Source organism: Pagrus pagrus (assembly GCF_965226575.1).
Source record: "Pagrus pagrus genome assembly, chromosome: 23".
Classification (NCBI taxonomy): Eukaryota; Metazoa; Chordata; class Actinopteri; order Spariformes; family Sparidae; genus Pagrus; species Pagrus pagrus.
The window spans coordinates 21,807,459-21,817,007 of NC_140205.1; the positions used below are offsets into that span (position 1 = coordinate 21,807,459).

The 9,549-nt window shown below is 40.8% G+C and overlaps 1 protein-coding gene across 1 annotated transcript in view; it reads right to left on the bottom strand.

The window, feature by feature from the left end:
* The window catches only part of large1 (LARGE xylosyl- and glucuronyltransferase 1), a 115,197-nt gene extending 109,766 nt beyond the window's left edge, over nucleotides 1–5,431 (bottom strand). The window contains exon 1 of the mRNA XM_084345901.1: nucleotides 4,337–5,431. The gene's annotated coding sequence lies outside the window, so the exon portion shown is untranslated. The remainder of the gene's footprint in view (nucleotides 1–4,336) is intronic.
* Between the last annotated feature and the right edge of the window lie 4,118 nt (nucleotides 5,432–9,549).

Genomic DNA, 9,549 nt, shown 5'->3' on the forward strand with positions numbered 1-9,549 from the left:
CCACAATGCAAATCAGCAGCCTGTTTCCTACCCAGAAGTAACTGTTGTGACCACACACAGTGATTCAGTCTATATCGGGAATTAATTGAAACCCTGCAGCCAATCAGAATGGAGTATTCACCCAGAACATGGTATAAGGAGCAAATAATCATAAATCTACTCTTTTTAATGTGAATAGTATCCGTGCAAATTAAACAAGTTATATCCAAATGTTATCAAGTTAGCATGAAATCATTTAAAGAAACCACTCAGTTAAATGCTGAGATAATCAGAATGCAGATGCACTAACATGACATGGTCGTTTTAAATGAAATGACTCAAGTGCCCTGATGGGAATCTGTTAGGTGCAATAAATCCAGTGAGGGACAGGCTATCACACAGTTCCAATTAACTCCAGTAAATGACTTGTTTATCATCTTTTCTTCAGTGTAGCAGCACTGGATCAGCATACAGGAAGACTATTACTGATGAGTTCTTTTTTAAATTTATTCCATCTCAATTTGTGAAGACACAAGACAGAGAGCGATTCACATTCCTTTATGTTGCATGTCATATTGCAAACAGCAAGATAGTTTACATGTAAAGCATGTGACTTGTGGATTTCACCCGACTGTGTGTTGAGGTCAAAATGTTCTATTGGCCTCATCACTCATAAGGCAGTGGTTTCAGGGTCTGAGCTTACATCCAGTGGAGTGGCATCACCTCCCAGGATATCTCCAGTGATTGCATTGTGATGAGTGCATCACCTGAAATGTGGCTGTTTAGTGCCGCCGGGGTGAACGGAGAAATCAATGAAGCAGTGGACAGAACAGGCTTGTTTGCTGTTCCTCCATACATCGCACTGTGAGTCGGCCTCCATGCTCATTAAGGAAGACAAACAGACATAATACTGATCCACTATGTATCCAGGGACAGGTGGAGATACTGATTGTCTTCTGATTGTGTAAAGGTTATTGACTCATTAGATTTAGGTGTCTAAATCTAGATGCTTGATTTTCAGAGGCAATGTGAACTCACCATGCTTCCAATACCGGTATGCATATGAACAAAACATTTTGTGTCCAAATGTACAAAGTAAAGGGCAAAACCTGATTTCATCTACACTTGTACCTCCAAACTGAAGCTGAAGGATAAGTATTAGGTTGATCATATGCTCATAAAAGCATATGAGGATCACTGGAATATCTCAAAATGTAATGCCACCAAGGTTATTTCTTTGTTCCTAAAATCTCCGCATTTGATATATTTCATCTGATAACAGCAATAGTTTAATAAATGTTTATTCATGTTGTTCAAATATACATGGTTTGATTTCAGTGATCGTACAGAAAATACAATTTTAATTATTACCTATCACACAAGAGAAGAGCCTAACAAGCCACACAAGAGCCTAAGTCACTGATCAGTGAAAAACACCAAATATTACCTAGTTACAGTTTCACAAATATGATCATTTGCTACTTTTCTCAGGGTTATATTATTGTAAACTGATTCCCTATGGGTTTTCAGGCTGTTGTGGGAACCACCTGGGAAAAAATATGAGCAGCTGGAGAAGCTGGTGAGCGACAGCTTTTTCAAGAATTTTAGAAATAAAAGGAAGCTTGGAAGTGTGCCTGTTGTATCTAGGGAGGGTTTTTAAGGAGTGGGAAGACACTGGCTGTCTTAAAATAAGGAACTGAGCCTGAGGAGAGAGATTGGTTGATAATAGTAAGAAGAAAGGGGGAAATTACTGGTAGGACCTCTAGAAGAAATTTAGCAGGGATTATTTCAACAGGGGCAGAAGGACACATGTGAGACACTATGTTCAGAAGATCTTGTATGGAAATTGGGGTGAATTCATATAATCGAAGCAGGTAGGTGACTTGGTTTGAGTCCAGATCTACAAGAATGAAGTTTGCTCTGAAGGAGTAGGATTTAGAAACTGATTCAGTGTCAGAGAAATATGACACTATTACATGTTTGATGAGCGGATTCAGCCTGGTTAAAAGCTCTTTGTGAAGGCAGTGAACACGAAGGTTTGTCTTTTTCAATCTCTGCTCAGCTTTCCTACATACCATTCTATGGTGTTCCATGGAATATTTATCCAGGGGGTGGGATTGATAACTGGGGCTAGTCTGGTTTTGTATGGACCTATTGTATTCAGAGCTAAGATGCACTGTTCATTAAACCAGTTAACAGTTCTTTAATGTTGGAAAACACGTTATTTTGTTTTTTGGATGCTATTATAGACTGTGGAATTGTGTTAAAAATAATACATTTATGATCAGAGACTAAGTCAGTCATGTGTTATCTATTCAGAGACAGGCCAAGCATTAAAACCAGATCGAAAGGGTGCCCGTGGTTGTGTGTGGGACCAGAAACATGTTGCACTAGGTTCAATGATTTAGTGAAGTTGTGACGTTGTGACTATAGTGACGGATTAACCACTGGGCTGCTGCCTGGGGGCCTCCGACTTCTAGGGGGCCCCAAACCCCATCAACTGTGGCCTCATCCTGTCTATGCTTTTTGTTTTTGATCAAATCAAATACATTAGTTGAGTGTGTGTGTATGTGGGTTGAAATGTGAATAATAAATGCAAAGTAACTTTATTTGCAAATAAGAAAAAATATGATCATTGGTTTTCTGGCTGTGTTTGTATGATGACGATGATGATGATGATAATGATGATGATGAGTCAGGTGACCGTGGGAATTGGAAAGCACCAAGACCAGTTGTAGACTACATTAGCAGAAACGTAAAAAACACTTATCAGAGACCAAAAGTGGTGAAGCAGCAACATGTAAAGTTAGAAGGGAAAAGGACAGCAGAGAGATTACAATAGGGAAAAAATCATATCTACCATTCCAACATTTTTCAAAGCGCGACTCTCAGTCAAAGAGCCAAAGCTGGAAACGACGAGGAAAATGCATCTCTTGAGCCTGACGCTGAAGCAGATGGCAGAGACCTGCTGGTGGGTGGGCTACCAGTTTCACAGCCTCATGTATTTTTAACTTTTTACCTAACTATATCTAAAACACTTTTAGAAATACTTTTAGCTGGTAATTTTTTCATCAAGATCCATGCAATATTCCTTTAAAATGTTTATGAACATGTCAAAAAAACACCCAATCTCACAATGTTAAAGAAAGCGAGAAGCATTTCCTGGATCCACTGCTGACAAACCAACAAACGGACGTGTGAGCCTCTCGAAGGAGGTAATAATATCGTAATAACACTAATCACTGGCAGCAGCCCTGCTCTCTAATCTTGCAGTAGATATATTATATGTAATTATATTTTAGAAATAATAAATATAGCGCCGTATTATATTTGACATTTGAAACTAAAGGCTTGATTTAATAAATAACCACTAATTAAGCCATTATTGGCTCCTGCCCTATGGTGTAGTTTGTAATGCTGGAGTGTGCTTTGTTCGGTCCATCCCTGCTCAGGAGCATCAGGTGGCAGCAGCCTTTGTAACTCAGTTAAAGGAGCAGTCTGTAGTTTTGTTGAAGAAATGTTAATGAGAAGAGAAAGATCTTCATTGGCTGATTGTTTCCTGCTCAAACAAACTAAATAATCAAACTCTTTGTTTTCATGACTGAATAAACTGAATAAACAAACTGCCCTTAAAGGACAACACAGTTTATACTGTTTAATTTGTTTATATGTGGCGGACCCTGCCACCGTTTTAGCTACAAACAGTGTTCTGGGACCTTATTTTCCTCTAAGAACAGCTTGTTTATTCACTCACTGTAGCCGTGTGGCCCCGGTGCGGGTCACACTGTAGCGTGTGGCCCCGGTGCGGGTCACACTGGTGCGGGTCACACTGGTGCGGGACACAGTGTAACGTGTGTCGCGCTCGGCTCGCTCTGCTGTAACGTGTGGCTGTTGATGCACCCGCGTGCACCCAAACAACACGCGCAGGACCGGAGCGGATTAGCATAACTTGTGAGAGACAATGAGAGCTTTCAAGATTTCTCAAACATGCAGAGTGAGAATGCGACAGCTGGGGAGCTCACAGGAGCGTCCACCTCCCCGTGTGCCGTTAACGCTCCCCCTCCTGGACCTGGTGCTGCTCGGGAGGGAATTAGAGGAGTGTTTCTGCTCTGCTCTCTGTGGGTTTGGCTGAGACTGAGCCTGAATCTGCCGCGTTGCTGCCTGCACTCCGGATTAACACGCCAACATATGGAGGGAGGCCTTAATGGAAATGTAAGCACAAGGACTTTTTAAGGTTGTGAACTGACACCACACACAAGTCGTGCCAAATATATCGCGGGGGCAAGCGGCTCGAATGAGGCCGGTGAGGTAAGGTGGCCGTGCTCGTGAGACGTGAACAGCCGCGGACTGCACTCACCTGATGCAGACTTCAGAGCGCTGCTCTCTCCACATACATCCACAGGAGAAAGCCCGCGGTGCTGCTCCCCCGGGGGACGGCTGTCTATAGGTCAGTCATAACGGTTCTTGCGCAAAATGAGACAGCAGCGCCGGTCGACCCGACTTGTTTCATGTAGTTAGAGCTGGACCAGGTTGTGTCAGCAGCAGCGCTAGTACAGCCGGTGTGTTTCCTCCAGACTGGATAAAGATTTAAAGCTCAGACAGGTCTGTGGCTGCGTCGCCTCACAACAGCGCCAGTCTCCTCTCAGGCTCATTAATAGCAGCGGCTCTGGATTACTGTGACCAGCAGGCAGCGACACACAGTCGGAGCGGAGAGACAGAACCGCGGCGGCCTCGACAGCAGGAGCACGGAGACTCGGTCGGTGCTCCGCTCAAGCTCAGCCCGTTAAAATACCTTCCGAGGGTCCAGTAGAGTGGATATCCCTTCCACGGAGGTACTCCTCTATAGTCCAGGTCCCGCTTGTGTCTGAGTTTTCGGCCTCAATACAGCAGCTCTTTCTTCCTGACAAGCAGCCAGCGTCCAATCACAGCGCTGCATTCAGAGAGGGGACGGGGGATAAAAAGGAATGGATCAGACCGGACCGGAGTCTGGACTGGACCACAGGACTGGGGGACTCGGGACCTCTACTCAACCGACTTAGTTTGGAGAAATGTTAATATTTACAATATTAATGAGGTCATCATACAAACTCAGATATCTATATCTATTTTGAATAGACCAGCTGTTCTCAGAGGAAAATAAGGTCCCAGAACGCTGTTTGAAGATAGAAGGGTGGCAGGGTCCGCCACATATAAACAAAGTAAAACAAAATAAGGTCAGTTTGTTTATTCAGTGGTTAAGGAAGTGAGCTTCGAGCCACCACACTGTGGTGTTCCCCACAAAAGCTTGATTAAATGCACTTTTATTTAAGAAATATGCACCAAAATGTTCAAATCAGGCTATTGAAAATGGATTTTGACACAGGCCCAGGGCCCATCTACCAGACAGCCCATGAACCATGATGAAGAAGTCAGTATGTCAGACATGCATCATATGCTTCATATGTCTTTGGCATTGCTTTTATTTTGCAACAAATAAACCCTGTGGGTCTTTTTTTCCCCCTCTGCACATTGAAATCATTTCATTAATTTTGTATGCTCTTTGTTTAATTTTTACTTGACTAAAATGCAAATGACTAAAAACATAACCTGGTAATTAAATTGTATTCATAAATCTCAGAAAAACACAAATTCCCAGGTCAGAATTAAGCTGTTAATCTAAAAAGAATTCTGTATGAAAAGTCAGAATTCTATCAAATTGAAACACCATGGTTGTGTTAAAAATCGCATACTGCCTACTATACACTCAATCAGTATGTTCTTCATACTGCCTTCTAAATTAACGTTTAAGCATGTTATCACCGCAAGACTGTTAACAGGGCAAAATAAAGGAAAATGGGAACGAGACCCAGTAAAGGCTGTAGTTTATCAAGAATTAAGATAAAATAACTACAAGGATCAAAGGTGGACAGAGCAATGTTAGCAGAACAAGAACAAGAAGCAGAAAAGCAGGCTGCTGAGCTTATGAAGCGACTGAGAGTGAAAAGAGGAGCTATTCCTCTCAGATACAGTTGGAGCACATTTTCAGTTCACACTCAAGTTTTATAAAACTGCCTATATTTAAATCTACATGATTGATTTGTCTCTTTCTGACATATTCTGAGAAGTAAAGTGATTGGATAGCATACAAAAACTGTAAATAAAACTTCAGTGTAGTGCTTGAACTATCTGCCTCGCAGGACAGTCTGAGACACAAGGCATTTTGAGACAGCTGAGCGTGCAGTGAGCTGACAGCACATACAGTTGAAACGCGCTTCATACTCAAATGGATATCATAATTAGTATAGAGAGGTGAAGCCCTGCCCCTTCCCATGTGCCCCATAGGACCTCATTTTCAGAAAAAAAACTGCTCAGTAGTCAATGTGGAGATTGTTTGAATTGTGCCATGGATAATACATACAAGGTTTGTCAATTTAAAGGATAATGGTGCAAATCAAGAAAGTCGCAGTTTGTCACAAAGAGAGTACAATACCATTTAGCTTTGTGTAAAACCGCTCAGTGAACCAATGCGTCACCAACACCAACATGGCCGTCACATCAACACATAAAACTGCTCGCAATGAATAATACGTTACCATGTGATTCAAACACAGCCCATGTTTGTATTTATCATGTTTTGAAGAAAACGTGAAACAATTTAGGATTTTTTTAGCATGATTACAGTAAGTAACTTTAATATTTCAAGATTTTCTGCTCTAGCTGGTTGAAAGTAGGCTACCTGCACATGTCAGCAACTGTGTCAACATTCTTCCTCTAAATTTGGAGAAACTGTCAGCATAATGAGAGGGTTTATTTCATCAAACACCAGCTTTACAAAATACAAGCATGTCCTTGATGAGCAAAATGTGACTTTTAGTCATGACATTATAACAGCACTCAGTCTAATATAGTTTGTTTTATAGATGAGCGTTATTGTGCCCTTCCACTCCCTCCACCTGCTTTCATCAGGTTACCCCCAAATATTAAACATAGCAGCAGATTTGTCTCTTCAGTGTCCATACTGGTCTGTCAAAACTCCATCAGGATAGTCAGAGGTTAGCAGCCTGCCACTATGTGAAAATAATATTTTCAGAATGGAATCTAATCATTGAGGAAATCTCCACTGTAATTTCTGCTGTGTGACATAAAGTCATATTAATGACACCCTGTCCTGACCCAAGCATAGCCCTTGTATTGTAGCATAAGTATCAATTTACTAGTAAGTGATCCAAGTGATTTGGTTGGCAGTTGCAGGGGGACAAAAGTGAGCTTGATCCGTGTTTGCCCTTGTGTCCTCCACTGCACACCATTATTCAGTGCTGATAGTCTCACACCCTCCAACAATACTTAATAACAGCACGGTGAGTTTGGGTAATTCAGCACACACATACACACTGCTACTGCCTGACAGTCTACAAAGTAACTCATTAATTATCTGAACTGCAGACTGATGAGGACATTCATTACACCCTGTGTACATGTATATTTGATACCATACAGCTTATTTGAGACCTAATAATTAATGATTAATCATTTTTACATTCTACTTTTTTTTTTTTCATTTTGTCCAGCATTACCATGTCCTGTATTGCTCCATATTTCATACATATCTCACACCCCACATCCACTTCTTAGCCACACTAATGGCACAGCAGTGCAGACACCAATGTTACTCTGCCTGTTGGTAGGTTGCTTGGTGCACCACTTTGTCCACACTGAAATATTTCAACAATTTTATTTTAATTTATTGTATGTGTAGAGGGAGAATGTACAATACTGAACATAAATGTTGTCATTTGATGCATTGTACTAGAGTTAGCTTAGATGTTTACATCTACAGTCCCTTGGCAGGTCATAATGAAATCACTGAAAACAAATTAACCATTACAAACACAACACAGTAACACAGAGCAGTACATCACACACACAAATACACACACAAATACACACACACACACACACACACACACACACACACACACATATATTATTCAATGCTGGATTGTTTGTCATGGAATTTGAAGAAGATATTCATGGTCCCCAGCCCGATGAATCCTACTTTGACTTATTCTGTAAAATGAATGTATCTCCTCATCTATGTGGCTACTTTGGACCAAAGATTTGTCCAGACAGACATGATCCCAGAGGAACTGACTTTGGGGATCCCCTTTTACTTCAGCACCATCGTGACCATATTTGTGGTTTTGAGAACTTTTTTTTGTGTGAAATATCTCAGAAGAGTATTGAAGGGCTTGTCATTAACTTTTATACAGACATTCATGCTCCCATGGGGATGAATTATCTATCTATCTATCTATCTATCTATCTATCTATCTATCTATCTATCGATCTACTACCCCGGACTAAGATCAATCAGACTTTAAATACACACAATAGTTGTTTGTATGATAATTAATTGCTAGTCTGGCTGTTTGCATGGGCTTTGCTTTCACTAACAAAAATATTATTATCACCAGGTCTATCTTTTTAAAGACTACAGGTGAATTTAGAAGATTAAATAGTTTTGTCAATTCCGTGCGTATAAACAAACAAATACAAACTAATTAGTTTAATTTTGAGACGACTACATTTTTGATTTGGAGTATTGTGTGGGTTAGTGGCATACTGAAAGCCCCTTGAGAACACACTGATTGTCTTTGCCTAAAAGTTTGAAATGGTTCGTACAGCAGCTTAAATGAGTTTGACAGTCAAAGATGCCTGTTAATTACTGTTTCCCTTCTTGATGTTGTCTGTGCCTTGAAAGGCAGTTTTAAAAGAAAAGTATTAGATTTTTCAAATGAAATGTAAATTCCCCAAGCCTGAGTTTGTACCCAGCAGGTTTTTACTTCTGACTCAGAGCACCCCCGATTTGACTTTACTAATCAAGTTAAACTGAACCACATTCTGTTTCCTGGCTCTCTTTGCATTACATTGCTCCACTTTTACCCCAATTTGATGAGGTTAAATCTAAGTATCTTCTCAGCAGGTGAAATCAACATCTTTTGAGGATTCCAGAGTGTGAATGTGATTCTGACAGCTCTGGCTTGTGTGGTGACGGCCTCAAAGTCCTAGCACTGGGATCAGTGGTGGCAGGCTACTTTAAAGCTGCAGTGCTAGCCTTCAAAGCCCCCAGCAGGGAGCCGGTCTCTGAGCAGCACAGCTGGCAGGCAGGGGCTCAGGACTCTCTAAGACTGAAGCAGGAGATCGAGCCATGTTTTACTCTGCTCAGCACCGCTCCGTCCGAGTGGTGAGCCATTTGGATACATTGAAATATGAATCTATTCTAGCTTTGAAAGAAACATCAAAGGTACGTTTTGGATGAGAAGCTAATTATCCCATTCATGCTGAGAAAAAGATGGCAATAACTATTATTATTTTTCTTGTTGGAAAATCAATACAAATTTTCAATTTTTTATTAGTATCTGTCAGAAAAATCACATTTCCACTCTTCTTGAGTGTCCACTGATTATCTCACAGACAGATACAAAATATGCTTTCATTGACCTTATTTGCAGTTGATTTATATGTCTTTACAAATGGGAATACAAAACAAGCATAAAAAAGATTTAAAGGGACTCACCGTGGACCTTCACA